This window comes from Coregonus clupeaformis, chromosome 5 (genome assembly GCF_020615455.1).
Source record: "Coregonus clupeaformis isolate EN_2021a chromosome 5, ASM2061545v1, whole genome shotgun sequence".
Classification (NCBI taxonomy): Eukaryota; Metazoa; Chordata; class Actinopteri; order Salmoniformes; family Salmonidae; genus Coregonus; species Coregonus clupeaformis.
The window spans coordinates 14,636,288-14,650,267 of NC_059196.1; the positions used below are offsets into that span (position 1 = coordinate 14,636,288).

At 43.6% G+C, this 13,980-nt stretch overlaps 1 protein-coding gene across 1 annotated transcript in view; it reads right to left on the reverse strand.

Moving 5' to 3' along the window:
- The window catches only part of LOC121567090 (G-protein coupled receptor 4-like), a 46,545-nt gene extending 33,080 nt beyond the window's left edge, over nt 1-13,465 (reverse strand). The window contains exon 1 of the mRNA XM_041877031.1: nt 13,151-13,465. The gene's annotated coding sequence lies outside the window, so the exon portion shown is untranslated. The remainder of the gene's footprint in view (nt 1-13,150) is intronic.
- Between the last annotated feature and the right edge of the window lie 515 nt (nt 13,466-13,980).

Below are 13,980 nucleotides of genomic sequence, written 5' to 3' on the forward strand. Positions count from 1 at the left end.
GCGCCACTGGTTGGAGGGGGGCGGAGCAACCGTTTATTGTCTGGACTGACCACAAGAATCTTGCTTACGTGCAATCGGCTAGACGTCTCAACTCCCGTCAGGCAAGGTGGTCGTTGTTTTTTCGGACGATTCAATTTTTTCCCTGACGTTCCGACCTGGATCTAAGAACGGCAAGGCGGGACGCCTTGTCTCGGATGTTCTCCAAGACGGAGGAGGGTGGGTCCAAGACCGAGACAATTCTCCCCGGAACTGCATCGTGGGAGCTGTTAGGTGGAAGATTGAGGAGGAGGTGATGGCGGCTCTTCGGACGCAGCCCGGTCCCGGTAACGGTCCACCCGGTCGGTTGTTTGTGCCTGAGTCGGTTCGTCCTGCGGTCCTCAAATGGTCCCACGCCAGCAAGATGGCTTGTCACCCTGGCGTGGCTCGGACGATGGCGTTTCTTCGCAGACGTTTTTGGTGGCCTGCCATGGCCGAGGATACTCGGGGTTTTGTTGCTGCCTGTCCAGTGTGTGCGCAGAATAAGGGTACCAATCGGCCCAGCTCTGGACTACTTCACCCCCTTCCTATTCCCCGGCGACCATGGTCGCATCTGGCCCTGGACTTTGTCACTGGGTTGCCCGCTTCTGAGGGGAACACGGTCGTTCTGACTATCGTGGACAGATTCAGCAAGTTCGCCCACTTTGTGCCAATTGCCAAGCTTCCCTCTGCCTCGGAGACGTCCGAGATCCTGGTTAGGGAGGTTTTCAGGGTCCACGGGTTGCCCAGTGATCTCGTTTCCGACCGTGGCCCTCAGTTTACCTCTGCTGTCTGGAAGTCCTTCTGTTTGGCCATTGGAGCTACAGTCAGTCTCACATCTGGTTTTCACCCCCAATCTAATGGTCAGGCGGAGAGAGCCAACCAGAAGATGGAATCCACGCTACGCTGCCTGGCCTCTTCCAACCCCACCTCCTGGGTCTCTCAGTTGCCTTGGGTTGAGTATGCCCACAATACTCTCCCCTACATCTGCCACTGGGATGTCTCCCTTCCAGTGCCTGTATGGCTACCAACCTCCCTTGTTCCCTTCTCAGGAGAAGGAGCTCTCAGTGCCTTCTGTTCAGGCCCATATTCGTCGTTGCCACCGGACCTGGCATCGGGCCAGAAAGGCACTCCTTAGAGTTTCAGACCGGTATCAGCTCCAGGCGAATCGTCGCCGGATCCCCGCTCCCACCTACACCATCGGAGATAGGGTCTGGTTGGCCACACGGGATCTTCCTTTACGGACTGAGTCTAGGAAGTTGTTACCGAAGTTCATTGGTCCGTTTGTGGTGGAGAAGGTGATCAACCCGGTGGCAGTTCGACTCAAACTCCCGAGGACGCTCAGAGTCCATCCCACCTTTCATGTCTCCTGCCTCAAGCCTGTTTTCCTCAGTCCTCTGTTGCCTCCTCCGCCTCCTCCTCCTCCTCCTCGGATGATCGGAGGTGGTCCTGCCTACACGGTGCGACGCATCATGGATTCCAGACGGCGGGGCCGGGGTTTCCAGTATCTTGTGGACTGGGAGGGGTATGGTCCTGAAGAGAGGAGTTGGATTCCGCGGCGACAGATCCTAGATGCTGACCTCATCCGTGACTTCTACCGCCTCCATCCTGGCGCTCCGGGGAGTCCGCCCGGTGGCGTCGTCGGAGGGGGGTACTGTAACGATCCCGGCAGTCTGAGTCGGGTCCTGTCTGTGGACTAGTTTTTTCTGCTCGGGATCTCCAGTTTCCCGAGGGTTCTGGAACGCTCCGGGGAGCTCTCTTGATTTCCGCACCTGCATCCCATCAGCAATCTGCACACCTGGTCCTGATCATCACCCTTCTTAGGCTCTGGCCTAACATCCATTCCCTGCCGGATCGTTAGCCATGAACAGTAGGTTTACCAGAGTATCAGTCTTAGAGCTTCTAGCGTTAGTTTTGTTGTTTTGCACCTTGTTGGTTTATTGTTTACTTACCTCCGTTTTGTTCCATCTGCAGTCACTGTTCCGGAACCTTCATCCAACCTCTGCCTGGTGGTCGGCGGCTGCCAAGCCATGATCGGATCAACCACTGCACCCCCAACAACTAATCAACGCCGCCCGCTCTGTTCCCTGGATTATTCAGCATCACTCTTGAATTTGTAAATAAACACTCACCTTCGTTTCAACTTACCTTGTCCTGGTCTGCTTCTGGGTTCTGGCTTTGTAACTCGTGACACCTATACCGTGTATGTGTTTGTATCTTGTGTTATAATTTTTTATTAGTTAGTAAATAAATAATTAAATCAATTTGTGTGGTACGGAATGATCAGTAACACCCGGGTTCGTGCAGACTTAAAGAACCTACAACTTTCAGAATGGGACTGATATGAGGTAAATGATTAATAAATGACTGTTAAATTATAAGAGATATCTAGATATCTTTAGAGTTAATTCGGGAAACGGTAACTCGTTAAACAACTTTTCCCGTGGTGCCCCACATTCCTAATGAGTTAATTGTTACATTATTCATTTAATCTAGTAACAATTAAACATAGTAGGTAATTCTTCGATAAATAATAGTCATCACAATAATGAAAGGCACGTCACGACAATAGTTAGTTAAATAGTTAACCAAATAGCCACCCAGACTATCTGCATTGACCTTTTTGACTCATCACATACGCTGCTGCTACTGTATATTATCTATCCTGTTGTCTAGTCACTTTATTCCTAGTTTCATATACATATCTACCTCAATTACCTCGTACCCCTGCACCTCAGTACTGGTACCCTGTGTATATAGCCAAGTTATCATTACTCATTGTGTATTTATTATTACGTGTTATTACTTTTCTATAATTTCTCCTTTTTCTTTCTCTCTGCATTGTTTGGAAGGGCCCGTAAGTAAGCATTTCACTGTTAGTCTACACCTGTTGCTTACAAAGCATGTTACAAATAACATTTGATTTGATTTGAATGCTGACCTGTATTTGGCTGGTGGCGATCTGTTCTTTCATACCATGGCAAAGTCTGTCAATCTAAAGTGACAGATACATTGTGGAGGTCAACTACCTACCCTAGCTCCAGCATCCCATTCCACAGACATTATGATGTGAAATACTGTACTGTGCATTAGATGAAGGGCAAGGTCAGCTGCCATCGCCCTTGGCCCCACGTCTGCACTGCAAACCATTGCAGCACAGAGTGTCCTTAGTTCCCTGCATCACCCCTGTGACTTATACAGCCAGTGACTGATGAGGGGGAGCCCAGCCCGTGTGCGGTGTCGGCCGCAGCAACCTTCACTTGGCCCTTAGCAGAGAGTAGGTATTTAATCCTGGCCTAGCAGGCTGCTCATTTCACACTCAGCTGGAGAGCCAACGTCAGGTCTCTATAAAGCCAAGGGCAGGCGTTCTGCAGGGAAAATGTATGACTCCAATAAAATTGCCACATTTTCCACTCAAATTCCCACCGGAGGGTTTTATTGGCTGAGCATTATTTGGCCCAATCAGCTTGTTGCGCCGGAAATGAATGAATGCGTGTTGGACAGTGGCCACACTCTGAGCTGTCGACCCTCTTGAGGTTTCTACAAGACAACAGATGTATCACCCTCTCCTCTCTCTCTGAGGTCTGATGCTGAAGTACCAGTCACCTCCAGGGACACACCGGGGCATTCAAGTTGCCACAGATAAACAAGGTCTGGGGGATTTTTGTAAACACCAGCACTTTATGACAGTCTGAGTGATCACAGCTGAAAGCTCCTTTTGTTTTATTTCTGAGTCTGAATTCAGGCTTTGAAATCCCCCCTGAACCAAAGTCCCACCAGTCACTGTTATCAGCCTGCTGGTTGACAGGCTTGAAGTGGCAGCAGACCCAGAGTACACAGTGGAAGAATGCCACTGACACTTCCTAGACATTTAAAACAACTGCCCGCAAGAGGAAATACATGGTGGTACAACAAGGTGAATGCCAGAGTGCAAATAGATCACTTCAATGAAGAGAGGCCTGGATCTGGGGTGGAGGAGGTATGGGGTGCCGCCGGGATTTGTCAATCCCTCTGTGACTTCCTGTTCAACTAAACTAAACTAAGTTTGACAGATTAGTACTCTTCTGGGGGAAACACGCAGCTTGCCATGAGGTCATAAAAGGTCAAACAAACATTATTGCAGATCAAAGCTCTAATTCATACTCTCATAATGCTGGTGACCAGTGTTGTCTTTGAGAGGGGCCAGGCATGCAGGTGCCTGGATAGAGAATGAAACCTAATGAGACATGACCGTAATACACAGACAACGGATCTGTTGTGGGTTGATGAGCACGGTGCTCCGTAGTTCGTGTGTGTGTGTGTATGTGTATGTGTGTGCATTAGTAACCAGCTGTGTGATCCCCATGGGAGCTCAGAAGCAGCATATTACCAAAAAGTACGTGCGGGACGGGTGCCCAAATTAACCATACATTACTTGATTAACGGTCAAGAAAACAAGTCCCCAACAAGCTTTCCTCTGTCCTCACAGTGAGAGAATGGGGGTGAGGAAGGACACATTTTTTACTGTTTAAAAGGAGGAAAGAGGACTAGCCCACCATAAAAGGTTTCTGTGAAGTGCCAGGGAATCTGAGGCAGTACTAACTCAAGTTGACATGTTTTGCTCTGTGTGTTTTTCCCATCTGTTGTTTAAAACACCACTCCAAGTCAGGAAATCCTCCAGTCTACAAGCAGCGGTCCCCCTGCCAGTGAATATGAAATAAAAACAACTTCTGACAGGAAGGATAGCCCTCGGCCCCTATAGAAATGGTCCCTCAATAAGATGTAGCATATTTCAACCATAATTTCCACCTAAACTAAACCAACCATTTTGCTATTCCAATCCTTTGGCCCTCACATTCACAATCCAAATAATCATGTATGTCACAACAGCGCTCATGGATAAAGTACCGTGGAGCTATGACTGCACTTTCCAACCATAGAAGAATAAATATTCCTCTTCTAACCCCAAGGCTTTCTTCCTATATGATATTTCATCAACATGCACTTACATTTTCAGAGCACTGTGTAATCGAAGACCTGCAGATTAGGCAAAGTGCTGGTAGCAGGTGCAGACAGAGTGCAGACCACTCAGAGGCTTGTATTCCCTCTGTGATGTCTGTGTGAAAGTGCTGACAACCTGACGCCGTCTTGAAATGCTTGTTGTCTATGAGGTCCTCATCCCTGTCTCTGTAAACACTCTGTATTCTGCCACAGCATTCCTCTCTAGGAGGCTGCTTCCTTGTTCTAGGGGGCCATCGGAGACACGTGTTTAAATCTTTACACAAAGGTGTACAGAGACACGGTCAAAGAGGTTTTGAAATATCTGTTAGTATTGTTTCTTACATGGTAATCATTTACATAAAACATCTGAGACACTGAGACAGACTGTACAGTTCAATCCATCCCAACTAGGGATGCAAATTCCGGTCAATTTTGCTGCCAACTAACCGACCCTCATGAACCGGTCAACAAACGGTAAACATTTTTCCAAACAGTAAAATTACGTGACCAACAGAAAATACTATGCATGCATACAAGGAACGGACATATTTCACTAAGAGCTTAACACATACAAATAAAAAATCTATAAACCCCAACACATACAGTATGAGTCAAAAGTTTGGACACACCTACTCATTCAATGGTTTTTCTTTATTTTTTACTATTTTCTACATTGTAGAATAATAGTTAAGACATCAAAACTATGAAACAACACATATGGAATCATGTAGAAACCAAAAAACTGTTAAATAAATCAAAAAATATTTAAGATTCTTCAAAGTAGCCACCCTTTGCCTTGGTGACAGCTTTGCACACTCTTGGCTTTCTCTCAACCAGCATCATAAGAAATGCTTTTCCAACAGTCTTGAAGGAGCTCCAACATATGCTGAGCACTTGTTGGCTGCTTTTCCTTCACTCTGCAGTCCAACTCATCCAAACCATCTCAATTGGGTTGAGGTCAGGCGATTGTGGAGGCCAGGTCATCTGATGCAGCACTCCATCACTCTCCTTGGTCAAATAGCCCTTACACAGCCTGGAGGTGTGTTTTGGGTCATTGTCCTGTTGAAAAACAAACTATAGTCCCACTAAGTGTAAACCAGATGGGATGGCATATCGCTGCAGAATGCTGTGGTAGCCATGCTGGTTAAGTGTGCCTTGAATTCGAAATAAATCACTGACAGTGTCACCAGCAAAGCATCCCCACACCATCACACCTCCTCCTCCATGCTTCACAGTGGGAACCACACATACGGACATAATCCATTCACCTACTCTGCGTCTCACAAAGACACGGCAGTTGGAACCAAAAATCTCCAATTTTGACTCATCAGACCAAAGGACAAATTTCCACCGGTCTAATGTCCATTGCTCGTGTTTCTTGGCCCAAGCAAGTCTCGTCTTATTATTGGTGTCCTTTAGTAGTGGTTTCTTTGCATCAATTCAACCATGAAGGCCTGATTCACGAAGTCTCCTCTCAACAGTTGATGTTGAGATGTGTCTGTTACTTGAACTCTGTGAAGCATTTATTTGGGCTGCAATCTGAGGTGCAGTTAACTCTAATGAACTTATCCTCTGCAGCAGAGGTAACTCTAGGTCTTCCTTTCCTGTGGCGTTCCTCATGAGAGCCAGTTTCATCATAGCGCTTGATGGTTTTTGCGACTGCACTTGAAGAAACTTTCAAAGTTCTAGAAATGTTCAGGATTGACTGACCTTCATGTCTTAAAGTAATGATGGACTGTCGTTTCTCTTTGCTTATTTGAGCTGTTCTTGCCATAATATGGACTTGGTCTTTTACCAAATAGGGCTATCTTCTGTATACCACCCCTACCTTGTCACAACACAACTGATTGGCTCAAATGCATTAAGAAGGAAATAAAAGGCACACCTGTTAATTGTAATGCATTCCAGGTGACTACCACATGAAGCTGGTAGAGAGAATGCTAAGCGTGTGCAAAGCTGTCATCAAGGCAAAGGGTGGCTACTTTGAAGAATCTCAAATATAAAATATATGTTGATTTATTTAACAGTTTTTTGGTTTCTACATGATTCCATATGTGTTATTTCATAGTTTTGATGTCTTCACTATTAATCTACAATGTAGAAAATAGTAAAAATAAAGAATAACCCTGGAATGAATAGGTGTGTCCAAACTTTTGACTAGTACTGTATATACAAACAATATACAGAGCATTCGGAAAGTATTCAGACCCCTTGACTTTTTCCACATTTTGTTACATTACAGCCTTATTCTAAAATGGAATTCAATTTTTTAAAATCTTATAAATCTACACACAATACCCCATAATGGCAAAGCCAAAACAGGATTTTAGAATTTCTTGCAAATGTGGAGGAAACTCTAAAGCACAATAAGAGCCCTGGATAAATAGAAAAAATAGCCAAGCTCCTTGGCTATTCCCCTGCAGAGATAGACAAGATTGTCCAGCAATGGCGTGCCATCCATCTTAGTAAATGGAATGAGACAAAAAACACACTGGGATTCTGGAGTGAGATTTGGAAGTTCAGGGATGCAGCTGATATCAACACGTTTCAAGAACTTGCCATGGCTGCTGTGTTGTCCTTGCCACACTCGAATGCTGAAGTCGAGAGAGTATTCAGCCAGATGAGTGTGGTAAAAACCAAACGTAGAAATCGGATGTTCTTGCAGACCCTTAACTCCATCCTCTGGTCCTCTGTAGCTCAGCTGGTAGAGCACGGCGCTTGTAACGCCAAGGTAGTGGGTTCGATCCCCGGGACTACCCATACACAAAAATGTATGCACGCATGACTGTAAGTCGCTTTGGATAAAAGCGTCTGCTAAATGGCATATTATTATTATTATTATCCTGTACATTCGATATGGACTGAAGCTGTCTGATGAGGGTTGCTATGAGCACCAGCTGCCTGATAATGTTTTGCAGCTTTTTGGCACTTCAGCTGCTTACTCATTTAAGTCAGCTCCCTCAGTTGCTGAACCTGCCATAGAGAGCCTTGACCAAAATGACGATGACCCACTCGTTCTGTGAGCCAGCACAGCCTGTGTGTGTGTGGAGGGGGGTCTGAAAAAAAATATGTTTTACCTGAATTAGGGCCAGACTAGTTACCATCATTTTCTCACATTGCCATTGACAGTTTTTTCTATTGTCTCTTTTTGGTCCATTTAGATTGTTAATGTTGATTGTATACAATTTTTTTTATTTTAATTATGGTTAAAAATGTTCATGGACCATAAGGTTAAAAACCAAACCAAACTTAAGAAAACTAAACATATTTAGGGTGTTTTTTACTCACTTTTTGTCTCTCCCACAACGTTATTCCTCTCTCCTACAGCGTCCATCACAATTACATGCACATGGCCGATTATGCAAATTAGGTGATGATTTAGCGACTTCTAGCGACTTCTAGCGACTTTTAGGACAGCCAATAGCTACTTTCCTTACTGAGGAGTTGGCAACAATGTATGTATGCTGTATGTATGCTGTGCGTGTGTGATAAATAAGATACATGACGACTAACTAAAATACCATTTAGTGGCCAATTTAATGCCACTAAATTATGCAAATTAACCTATAAACCGATAAGCATGACCAGTCAAATGTATTTCCGGGCCGATTAACCGTTAATATCCCTAATCCCAATGTTAATTGAGTCAGTTCAGCATTAATTACTTTTCTGAATTGAGCAAGCTGAAATGGAATTGACCCCTACCAAGGTGCTAAACCTGGAATGTCAGAAACAGCAGCAAAGGTGAACAAGACTGAAAACCAGAGTGAAACCTTTTAACTTCTCTAATATGAAAAATCTGATTTAAAAAGGTCAAATATGGCATGGTATTGGTCACAGCTGCCATACATCAAAAATGCACCTCAACCAGATGGGCATAAGGAGGCTTGCCCTTTGATATTTGAATATACACATATTTGCTTTGTTGCCTTACCAATAAAACACAAAAAAGCACAGGAGACGTGACTAGATGGATTGTTGCAATGCAAATTTCAGTTAGCTTTATGAGGGTACAGCAAATCTAGGGATATGAGCTCATACTTTGTGTGTGGATTTGATGTAGAGTTAGGATGCCAAGTAGGCATGTGGATTGAAAAGTTTCAATGCCTCATCATTAAGATGAAAACCCAACTCCTGAAAACATGTCAAAAGCCTTTTCATGGCATATTCTCAGTGAAACATTTACCTAAGTGGCCTGCACCACAAATTAGAGACTACAGTCAAATGACAACACCTTAGCAGGCAATCCAGCTCTACCTGGAAAACAATATCCAATTAGACCAAGCTGTGGTTGGGCCGGCTGAGGCGCGCGCCCCACTCGTTATTGGGCGATAACCACTTGTCAGGCTATTAAAGATGCACTGTGCAGAAATCGCTCCGCCATTTCCTGGTTGCTAAAATTAGAATAGTTCACCTAATTTCAGTTTATGTGACAAAACAAGCAAATATACTGTAGAGTAGAATTATTGTACTATCTATACAGCTGTAAATATATTTTCCATAACTACAAATATTGGTGTACAAAACCTGGTGTGCAAAACCTAAAGTAAAAGACGCAAAAACGAAACTTAAGAACGGGAAGCATAGAAATAGCGCACATAGAACAGCTCTACCACTTCTTAGTCTTGCTTTCAATGAAAATGACAGATCTATAACACACATTTCTATATGAAATTGGTCGGGTCGCCCAAACAGTTACATATTGCAGCTTTAAGTGTCCATGCTTATCACACGTCTCCCGTGTGAGACTGTGAGCAATTATATGGCGCAAGCTCGGCTAGCTTAAACGTGTGAGCGATTCCCTCTTCAGTGACCCTGGATGCTGAGGACCCAGCGCCAGAGAGACAGGCACGCAGGCAGGCAGACAGAAGCAGGAGGACTAGCTACTGAACCCTCATGATTGGTTGACCTGGAAGATATCATCCACCAGCCATTGTGTGTGGACATGATTTAATATGATGCCATGAGAACACAGTCAATGAGGCGGTAAAACCCTCCACAGCGCCAGTTCAGTGGGTACAGTACACTACAGTAGGCATGGTGCCAGCATGCAACCCAATACACAGTGAGTGTATAAGAAGTGTACTATACTTTAACTCACCAAGTTAAAGGGATAGCATTTTTACATATTTAGATATTTGTTTCCAGTCTATGGACAAGGAGTGACTGTAACATTGATCCCACGATGCTCATGATGCTAATTGTTTGCAGTGTGGATTGCGGTCATTCGTTGTCCATAGACCGCTTTCAAGGTAAGGAAACAAATGTAAAAACTTGCTAAATCGCTGATCTATCCCTGTGACTTGAAAGGTTGTTCCCGATTAAGCATATGAGGTATTTTGGAGAGTATCAGTGGCGTGTATTCAAGGATGCCAAGGGAAGCCAGGCTTCCCCAAAACATTGACCAATATAAAAGAAAAAATATATCAAATAATTTACTGTTCGTCTCTCTGTGTTTCATAATTGTCCTTCAATTCGCAAGAGGCTGAATGTTTCTCACTGGAGAAAGCATCAGAGCGAGGGAAACAGCGCCCCATCTCTCTGTATGTGTAACCCACATTGGCTTCACACCAATCACATCACATTGACAGAAAAAAACTTTAATTGTGTTGTTGTCCTCCGGTGGCTAGCTAGCTAGCTAGCTAAAATGGGCCCTTTCCTAAATTAGCCATGGATGGAGATAGGGATTTGGACTTGTGGTTTTACTTAATTCTCCATACTGGCCAATGATTATAACAGCGATTCTGATCCAACCATAAATTCATACATTGTGCCCGTGGCCTGAGAAGATGGAAGTTCAATATGTAGCTAGATGTAGTAGGCTAATGTTAACTAGCTGGTTCATCATTGCCCATGAAAGGAAGTTAGGCTAGTGAGCAAGCATTTTAGCCATGTAGCATAGGACAACAAAAACTAAAAGCGTGTACTGTATGACAGAGTCTTAGATCGTTTTGGCAACATGAAAGAGATGAGGATGGCATCGCGTTTCTTTACAAGTAGGGTGAGTCAACATGTTTTTTCTACTCACGCACACACACTCACACATACACACAAAAATACATACCATGGACAGCCACATGATATTTAGCTTACGTTGATTGGACTAAATTGTTTTTGGAATCTTTTAGTTGTCCCTGTATTAGACTAAGCACAGGGGATTTGATGATGTTGAAATATTGAAGTTGAACTGGTGCTGGAATAGTGGAGACATCTCCTGTTTTCTTTGTGACTTGCGGTACCACTTGTGTTCTACATCAATAGTTGTTTAGTAGTCCGAAAATGTCAGAAACATTAACTTGATTGACCATGCTGTAGGTGCAGCCTGGACTCATAGACTAGACGTAACATAGTTAATGTAAATCCGGGATACTGAATTAGTATGATATGTTACATTTGGTATTGTTACACAAGACAGATGGTTACTTAAGGCAAAAACTAATGTAGGGTGGTTGGTCGGGGTGTATGGGTAGGTATATATTGTGAACGTCTAGCAAACCAAATGTTCTGGGTTCAAATCTCATCATGGACAGCTTTGGCATTTTAGCTAATTAGCAACTTTAACTACTTACTACTTTTTAAGCTACTTTGCAACTACTTAGCATGATAGCTAACCCTTCCCCTAACCTTAACCCTTTTAGCTAACCCTTCCCTAACCCTAACCTTAACCTAATGCCTAAATTTAACCCTAACCTTAACCCTAACCCCCTAACCCTAACCCCTAGCCTAGCCAACGTTAGCCAGCTAGCTAACGCTAGCCACCTAGCTAGAAGTTGTAACATATCATACAGTGAGGGAAAAAAGTATTTGATCCCCTGCTGATTTTGTACGTTTGCCCACTGACAAAGAAATGATCAGTCTATAATTTTAATGGTAGGTTTATTTGAACAGTGAGAGAAATAAAGTGTTTGGAGGAGGAGGAATGCTGCCTATGACCCCAAGAACACCATCCCCACCGTCAAACATGGAGGTGGAAACATTATGCTTTGGGGGTGTTTTTCTGCTAAGGGGACAGGACAACTTCACCGCATCAAAGGGACAATGGACGGGGCCATGTACCGTCAAATCTTGGGTGAGAACATCCTTCCCTCAGCCAGGGCATTGAAAATGGTTGTGGATGGGTATTCCAGCATGACAATGACCCAAAACACACGGCCAAGGCAACAAAGGAGTGGCTCAAGAAGAAGCACATTAAGGTCCTGGAGTGGCCTAGCCAGTCTCCAGACCTTAATCCCATAGAAAAAATGTGGAGGGAGCTGAAGGTTCGAGTTGCCAAACGTCAGCCTCAAAACCTTAATGACTTGGAGAAGATCTGCAAAGAGGAGTGGAACAAAATCCCTCCTGAGATGTGTGCAAACCTGATGGCCAACTACAAGAAACGTCTGACCTCTGTGATTGCCATCAAGGGTTTTGCCACCAAGTACTAAGTCATGTTTTGCAGAGCGGTCAAATACGTATTTCCCTCATTAAAATGCAAATCAATTTATAACATTTTTGACATTCGTTTTTCTGGATTTCTTTGTTGTTATTCTGTCTCTCACTGTTCAAATAAACCTACCATTAAAATGATAGACTGATCATGTCTTTGTCAGTGGGCAAACGTACAAAATCAGCAGGGGATCAAATACCTCAATGGAATAGTATTTCTTATAGCAGGAGAGCAATTCTCTTGAGGACTTGCTTTCAATTAACTGTTTTGTTACTGTTAAATAAGTGGGATTGGTAGAGATAGTAAAATCTTTAAATAAAGTTACTATAAATGCTGACAATATAGCAGATTCATTTTCACATTTCACTAGACCCATCAACAATTGTAAATGTTATCTTATCAGGAATTCACACTTACATTACTTTCGATAGGTCTACCCTAAATAGATATAGATAGATAGCTAGATAGCTAGATAGATAGATAGATAGATAGATAGATAGATAGATAGATAGATAGATAGATAGATAGATAGATAGATAGATAGATAGATAGATAGATAGAAAACAGAGAGCTTAATACAAAAAGGCAATGATAAATGTAATTATGGTACAAAACATACTCCTAAAATAAATGCCCATCCTTTCTCAAGCAGGTGATAACAGGCACGCGCACTTATAAAGTCTAAATTGGCATTTAGAGTTTACATTAAATACACGGTGAAACACTTACATTCAGGGACGTTCGGTCTCAATTTACATCCACGATATTGTCCATAGTACAACTGATTCGGCGCTGTGTCGAATTCTCCTTTGCTCACCTCATGTGGATGGCGCCACTGGGACAGTGCACTAGCGGTACGCGTCTGCAATATGCACACTGTAGTCTATCTGGCAGAATGCTTCATATTTGCCATCAGTTGCTTATCGTCGGACATCACATTTCTTTAACTTATGTGGAAAACCCCAAAATTGATAGGGAGAATGGAGAGTGAAAGCGAGAGAGAGAGCGCGAGAAAGAGTGCGTGCGTATATATGAGAGGGCGTGCGTGCGTGTTCTTGTGTGTGTGGGAGAATGAGAAAGGGAGAGAGAGAGAGAGAGAGAGAGAGAGAGAGAGAGAGAGAGAGAGAGAGAGAGAGAGAGAGAGAGAGAGAGAGAGAGAGAGAGATTCAAATGCTGCCATGAAACCTGTTAAAATCATGGCCCCTCACACTTAAACTTAAAGTCCTCCATCCTAGCAGTGGAGGTGAGAAAGATAGTGATTAAATTGCTGCCATGAACAAGACATAAATTATTGTAAAGTAATGGTCAACATCGAAAGAGGGATCCAATGTGAAATGAAACATGTTGAAATCATGGCCCCTCTTTCCGTACATCACACTAAAAGGCTTCTATCCTAGCAACAACAGTCATTACAGTCCATTAAAAGAGCCATCTTCCTCATTTTACGGTGCATAGCACCCTGCCCTGCCAACCCACTACTGTGGCAAATGGAATGTATCAAATGCACAACACAAATAGCTCTGATAAAACCAAACCTCCAAAGAGACACAGAGATAGAT